The sequence below is a fragment of the Diceros bicornis genome, chromosome 17, assembly GCF_020826845.1.
Source record: "Diceros bicornis minor isolate mBicDic1 chromosome 17, mDicBic1.mat.cur, whole genome shotgun sequence".
Classification (NCBI taxonomy): domain Eukaryota; kingdom Metazoa; phylum Chordata; class Mammalia; order Perissodactyla; family Rhinocerotidae; genus Diceros; species Diceros bicornis.
This window is the reverse complement of record NC_080756.1, coordinates 37,143,782-37,150,437: the sequence shown is the minus strand read 5'-3', so window position 1 is coordinate 37,150,437 and position 6,656 is coordinate 37,143,782. Positions and strand designations below refer to the sequence as shown.

The 6,656-nt window shown below is 42.6% G+C and overlaps 1 pseudogene; it reads right to left on the bottom strand.

Annotated features, from left to right (window-relative positions):
- Positions 1 to 5,484: 5,484 nt before the first annotated feature.
- Positions 5,485 to 5,932, bottom strand: LOC131415563 (large ribosomal subunit protein uL15-like; annotated as a pseudogene).
- Between the last annotated feature and the right edge of the window lie 724 nt (positions 5,933 to 6,656).

Sequence of the window (6,656 nt, the reverse complement as noted above, 5' to 3'; positions counted from 1 at the left end):
GGTATTTCCAGCATGGTCTCAGCGTCTGGTTTACGGCTCCCAGCCAGTATATTGATGTTGAATGAGTAAATTAACACTTTATAAACTCAAAATCCCTGAGCAAATTCTTGTTTGAGTTTTGTTTATTTCTTTATATATCATAAGAGTATTTCATAACAGTGTTCTAAGACTTTTAGATTTCATTGCATCTACTATTAACTCCATTTCATGCAAGAAAGAACATTTTCAGATCAAAAAAAGTAAGATTGATGTCATCTCTGACTATATGGCAGTCCTACCCAAGAAAGAGCCATTAGTATCCTTAAACTGTCCAAAATAATAATAATAATAATATTATTAGCACTTATTGAGTGCTTACTGTTCTATGTGCTTACACGTAATAACTAATTGAACTCTCATAATTCCCAATGGAATAGCTATTTTCATTACAATAACAATATAGATGAGAAAACTGAGGTGCAGAAAAGTTAAGTGACACCCTAAAGATCACAAAACCATAATTCACACCAGGCCGACTGGCTCCACAGCCCTCACCCTTAGCCATCATGCCTTGTCTTTCACAGTTCTTGACAATGCCTTTATTTTTCACTAGAGGAAACTTCATCATGGGCCAGCACTGGTCCGAAGTCTGGAGAACCACTGATTTATTTTACTTGAGGATTCTTTTTGCTCTATCCTTTCCTCTGAAGTCCTAGATCCCAGGAATTACACCTACAACTTGGGATAAAAATGATAACTAGTTCTTATCAGAAGATAATAATGTGGAAAAAGAAAATAGAAACAGAGGTGGGCTTCCATTTGTAAAAAGAGAAGAAAATCAGAAAGACCTACTAAGTGCAAGTAAAATCTATTCTATTAGTGGGGGTGATGTATCAGGAGCAACTAGTAAAATTAAGAAGAGTTAAGTCGGTGGACTCATGTATTAGTCACTAAGTGGTGGTGGAAAACCTGAGAAATGTCCACCTACCGGGTGGACAACCTGGCAAATGTTACCTTCTTTAATCCACAGGAGTGAAATGAGTCAATATCACGGGTGGAGTTGCACCAAATGGAGCAGAGGGTATAAATGAGACTGAACTCTGCATATGCGAGTTCATGAACTAATCAGTGCAGAAGTGAGGCTTCATGTGGTCTATCTCCATCTTAGGGATGGGCTCAGTGAGGAGCAATGAGGCTTTCAGAAGCAGTCATTTCTGCTTTGTCAGCTGGGTCCACGCCAGGCTTTGTCAATCGGGGGCATGAGAGGCAGACTGGAAGGCTGAAGGAGGAGAGGGGGACTTGTTGCTCTGTCTGCTTCCTCCAGGCATCCTGGCTGCTTCCTATTGCTTTGAGCGTCTCCCCAGCAACGTTTTTTCATCTGCAGCAGTGGTTGCAGTGACAACTGGTTGCAGTTTTCAGATTTTTCCCCCTCACCTTCCCGGATCAGCTTGAACATCCTGTCTCAGAATTACCAGCACCAGCCAGTCAGTGGCCCCTCCTCAAAGACTGGCTCAACCAGGCAGGGCCCTTCCTCTGAACTTTTAAATTCTGATACCTCCAACCCCTTGTCTTTGTTCCTGCAGTTATTTCTGGGTTCCCTTTAGCCTGTTCAGTCCTCCAGTGCCCATTTGGTCAATCTCTTCATTAAAATGCCTGGTGTGGTTTCTGATTTCCGGGCTGGACCTTATAGAACAGTAACCATATCCCTCTGTGTCTTTGACACTTACTCTTCATATCCCTCATCTGTCACTTGGTATTTGCAGATTTGCAAGACATTGATTGAAGATCTGGTTCTTCCATTTCACAAAATAAGTGATTTTGAGCAAATTATTTAACAACTCTATACACCACTTTCTCATCTATAAAATGGTGACAATAATGCCCACCTCACGTGATGTTGAGAGGATATAATGAGCAAAATAGATATAAAGTGCCTTAATAAAGGCTCTCAATATATAAAGGCACTCAGCAAATGGTTTTTTTATTTTTTGGTGTCCACGCACAACTGCCTAGGACATTGGCTTGTACACAGTAGGCATTCAATATATCCTTGATGGTGAGGATGATGATTTAAGGTTTTTGTGTATGTGTCTGTGTACCATGCCATTGGACATTGGCTTGTACATAGTAGCTCTCAACGAATATTTATGGGTGATGAAAAATGTAAGATTGGACTATTTGAGTAAAAGCCTGTAACAGGTTATAATCCACTTCTTGTGTATATTTACTAAAAAATAGACTGCTGCTCTGCCTGCAAAGAATTCCAGACCATGCTGTTTGGCTGAAGGTCTGTCTTACCTCTAATGGGCACATCATACAAGGACCATGTAATGGAAAATTGTATTTGACACAAAAGGTCTGTTATCTGTTCGAGTACCCCTTTTGTTAGGAAAGAAATGAAACTCTTTCTAGATGATCTTCCTTGAGGCAAAAAAAGAAAAAAAAAGAGTCCGTGACTTTCATTACTGACTCTTACTTTCAATGAAAATGGCAAACATGCACAACCAACGGTTCTCAGGAACCCAGAACAGCCCTAAGGACGGTGTAAGTGTTTGGGGAATGGAATGGCAGAATGTGAATTCCTGTAGCTCCTCTTATTTTCCTTGAAGAGTCAGGCAGCAGAGCTGCATGCTTAATGGTGGGGAAGGAGTAATAGAGTTCAGGGCACCTGGGGAGGGAGCTCCGTGGCACTCCGGCAGGCTCTGCTGAGCACGCTGTGGTGTAAAAATGGTTTATTGTCCCTGCAGCTTGCTTGCCTTAGATAAGATCCATCACACACTAAAAGTAAAAGCAATTAGAATCCTTGGAGGGTTTGAGGAGAGCTTTCTTACCTGTTTCAGTTAGTCTTTAGAATATATTTATATAGAACAACACCAACAACAAATATCCAGCTTATTAACATTTATACTTATATACACGAAGCTCATTAAGAGATTGGACAACCAGGGCCTCCTGGTTGTTACTGAAGGAAAGGTGTGCTGTCAAAAGGTCTAGTTCAGGGAAGTGACAATAATTTGTGATATCTGAAAATAAGTCAGGACTCAGGAGTTTCACTCTGCTGCTTGTTAAAATGCTGCCCTCCTCACTGATCAGGTCAATCAAGGATGTATCTCAGGTAGAGTGGTTCTTAAGCTTTAGTGCACATAAAAATCTTCTGGAGGAAGGCTGGCCTGGTGGTGTAGCAGTTAAGTTCATGCATGCGCTCTGCTTTGGTGGCCCGGGGTTTGCAAGTTCAGATCCCAGGCGTGGACTGACATACCGCTTGTCAAGCCATGCTATGGTGGCGTCCCATATAAAGTAGAGGAAGATGGGCACGGATGTCAGCCCAGGGCCAATCTTCTTTCTCAGCAAAAAGAGGAGGATTGGCATCGGATGTTAGCTCAGGGGTAATCTTCCTCACACACACACACACACACACACACACACACACACACACAAATCTCCTAGAGGGCTTGGTAAAACACAGATTGCTGGGCCCCACTCTCAGGGCAGAGCCTGAATGGAATTCCCAAGTGTACTAATCAGGGTTCTCCAGAGAAAGAGAACCAATAGGATTGATTGATTTAAAGGAATTGGCTCATGTGCTTACAGAGGCTTAGAAGTCCCAAGATCTGCTGTCAGCAGGCTGGAAAGCCAAGAAAGCTGATGGTGTAAGTTTCAGTCTGAATCTGAAAAAACTAGGAGAGCCAATGGTGTAAGTTCTAGACTGAAGGCCAGCAGGCTTAAGAACCAAGAAGAGCCAATTTTTCGGTTCAAGTACAAAGGCAAGAAAAGACGGATATCCCAGCTCACGCAGTCAGGCAGGAGGAGTTCCCTCTTACTCAGCCTTTTTGTTCTATTCAGGTCTTCAATTGATTGATTAAGGCCCACCCACATCAGGGAGGGCAATCCACTTTACTCCATCTACCAATTCAAATGTTAATCTTGTCCAGAAACACCCTCACAGACACACCCAGAAGTCTGACCAAATGTCCAGGCACCCCGTGGCCCAGTCAAGTTAACACATGAAATTAACCATCACACCAAGGAACGCTGCTGCTGGTCCATGGTCCACACTCCGAGAACTACTGGTAGAGCAGAAATTGAGTCAGCAGTGGAAGCTTTATCCTTATCACAGAGCCTGGTACTGGTAGATACTTAATATGTATTAAGTGAGTGAATAAAGTGACAGAAGGAGGGAAGACAGGAAGGAAGGGAGGAAGGATCTCTCTGTATAAAGTGACCCGAGTGGACACTAAATGATCAGTGTTCTGGTCTGACTAGACCTCACTTTCCTCAGCTCTAGGGTTTGGCCTGGACTTTCTCAGGTTCTTTATGGCCTCATATTTGTAAGTTCATTTCTAGTTTAAAGAGGAAGTAATACTTAACAATCGTTTAAAACAAGTAATCTTTTTAAACAATAGCAGTGAGCATTTATGGCAAGCCTGTTATGTGCCAGGTACTATATTAAAAACTTTATCCCATTATCTCGCGTAATCCTCACACTAACTCCATTATTCCCATTTTGCAGATGAAGAAACTGAGTTCATGCACTGAGGAAGTGGTCAAGCTGGGATTCTAATCCAGGTTCCTCTGGCTCCAAAACCTTCCTTCTTACTGTATACTGCACCACAAACATTTACAGAACATCAGACATGGGCAAGTCACGACATGATGGGGAAACCCTCAAGGCATTCATAATCTAGTGAGAGCCAGGGTTTTATTTTAAAAAAACCAAATACGTAAAGATTGGTCAAAATGTTACTGCAATATAACGATTAAGAATTAAGGCACTAGGTATAGTGGTTTTAAGAGTGTAGATTTGGGGATCAGGCTATCTGGGTTTGAATCTCATTTTCATCAATTACAAGCTGTATTAATTTGGCCAAGTTACATAATCTCCGTGCCTCAGGTTCCCCTTCCATAAATACTTACTTCGTAAGGGTGTTTCCAACCTTACAGGATTATATCCTCACAGGATTAAACGAGTTAACATATGTAAACATTCACATAGTGCTAGTCACAGGGCAGTCAGTATAGGAGTGTTCATTAGTAGTATTATTACTATATCCCCAGCACCGAGCTCAATGCCTGACATGTGGAGGACATTCTCTATACAAGTGTTGAGTAAATACCGAGGAGCCGAGCTCTCTGGAGGTTACAGCAGCTGTCCATATAGCAGTTAGACTTCCCTGTATAATTGACCTTCTGGAAACACTCTCAGCCTTTGATAGCTTTTTCCTTTTCTCAAGACACCAAATTCAATAACAGTTATTACTACCTCTCGAAGTGCCTGTCTATTGCTGGCTCAGTGACGTTATATTAATATGGCTTTGATGTGCTACATAAATACAGAGTAAGGAAATGAGACAAAATCCTGACATTTGCCTTAAATGCCTGACAATCGCCAGTTCTCACAGCTGAAGACGATTGAGACTTTAACAGATTTTGTTTTTTGCACTTGTCAGTATTTAATGAACCTCCTTCCACGTGGCCTCAGGTGACCAGGACACAGCCACCGCCCCCCTATCGCCGCACCACCCCCCGCCCCCTGACACACACACCCTTAATCTTCTCCTCAGCTCTTCTGCTGAAGAATTTGGCCTTCACGATGACAGGCTGTTTTAGCAGGTTTCCCTTCCCCAGAACTTTGTAGTCGCCTGATCGCACCACATCAATGATGGGAGCAGCTCTAGTCTTATTTTTGGCAGCATTTACCTATGTCTGCTCACTGACCAAGGTCCACAGTTCATCAAGGTTGACAGATGGGCAGAAGCTCTGGTTCTTCTTTAAGTGGTAATGCCTCATACCAACTTTCCCAGAGGAACCTGGGTGACATATGACGACGATGCTGTGGTGATGCATACCACCAGCATTACCCCAGCCTCCCGGTGCTGCCGGTGCTTGTCCATGCAGCCGTGGCCGTGGCTCACGTGGCCCTGAGTTTCTAGGTCTTCCTCAGTCTGGATGGCATGTCGGTGGCCGAGATGAAAGAGCAAGAGATTTTTTTTTTTTTAAATTTTAACCAGGAGGAACTTTTGAATTTGCCTTTTAATTAATACCCTACGTATAAATTGCAGGCAATGACCTCTTGTTTTGCTTATCAGATCCGCTTAATAAAAATCACTTGAAAACTCAGAACTTTGCTCATACTATCTTTAAAAATTGGCACGGTCCCAAAGAATTCAGAGCAGAGCATAGTGAGAGCGGTGGTTTGTTCTCTGACATTTAAAAGCATCCCTGAGCTCTTCAGCACGTAGGTACTGAATATTCAACGACGGTTCTGAAATTTCCAGCACTCTTGCCTGCTTCAGCACTTGAATTCCTAGGATACGCCAGGGTTGCACATCAGCATTTAAAGGGACAGCCAGTCCTGCAGAAACCCAAGATATACGCCACGCTGTAACCGGCTTCAACTCCTTCAGGGACTGGGGAGTTTCTTTGCTTCTTCTGATGTTCCAACTTCTCTTTCAACTTTTGCCTTTGTGGATTTGGGATGATCAGTAATCTGCAAGATTTACAACCAACAGCTTTGATTGTCAGACAGTTGTATGGTATCAACAGTCTGTAATTCAAGAAAATTCTTTTTCTCTTTTAGGACGTAATGTTGTGTTTTCTCTCTGCTGACTGCTCACTTTGATATAATAAAGCAAACTTCAGTTCCCTGGATTTCCCCAGGGAGAAAGGAAAACTTTAAA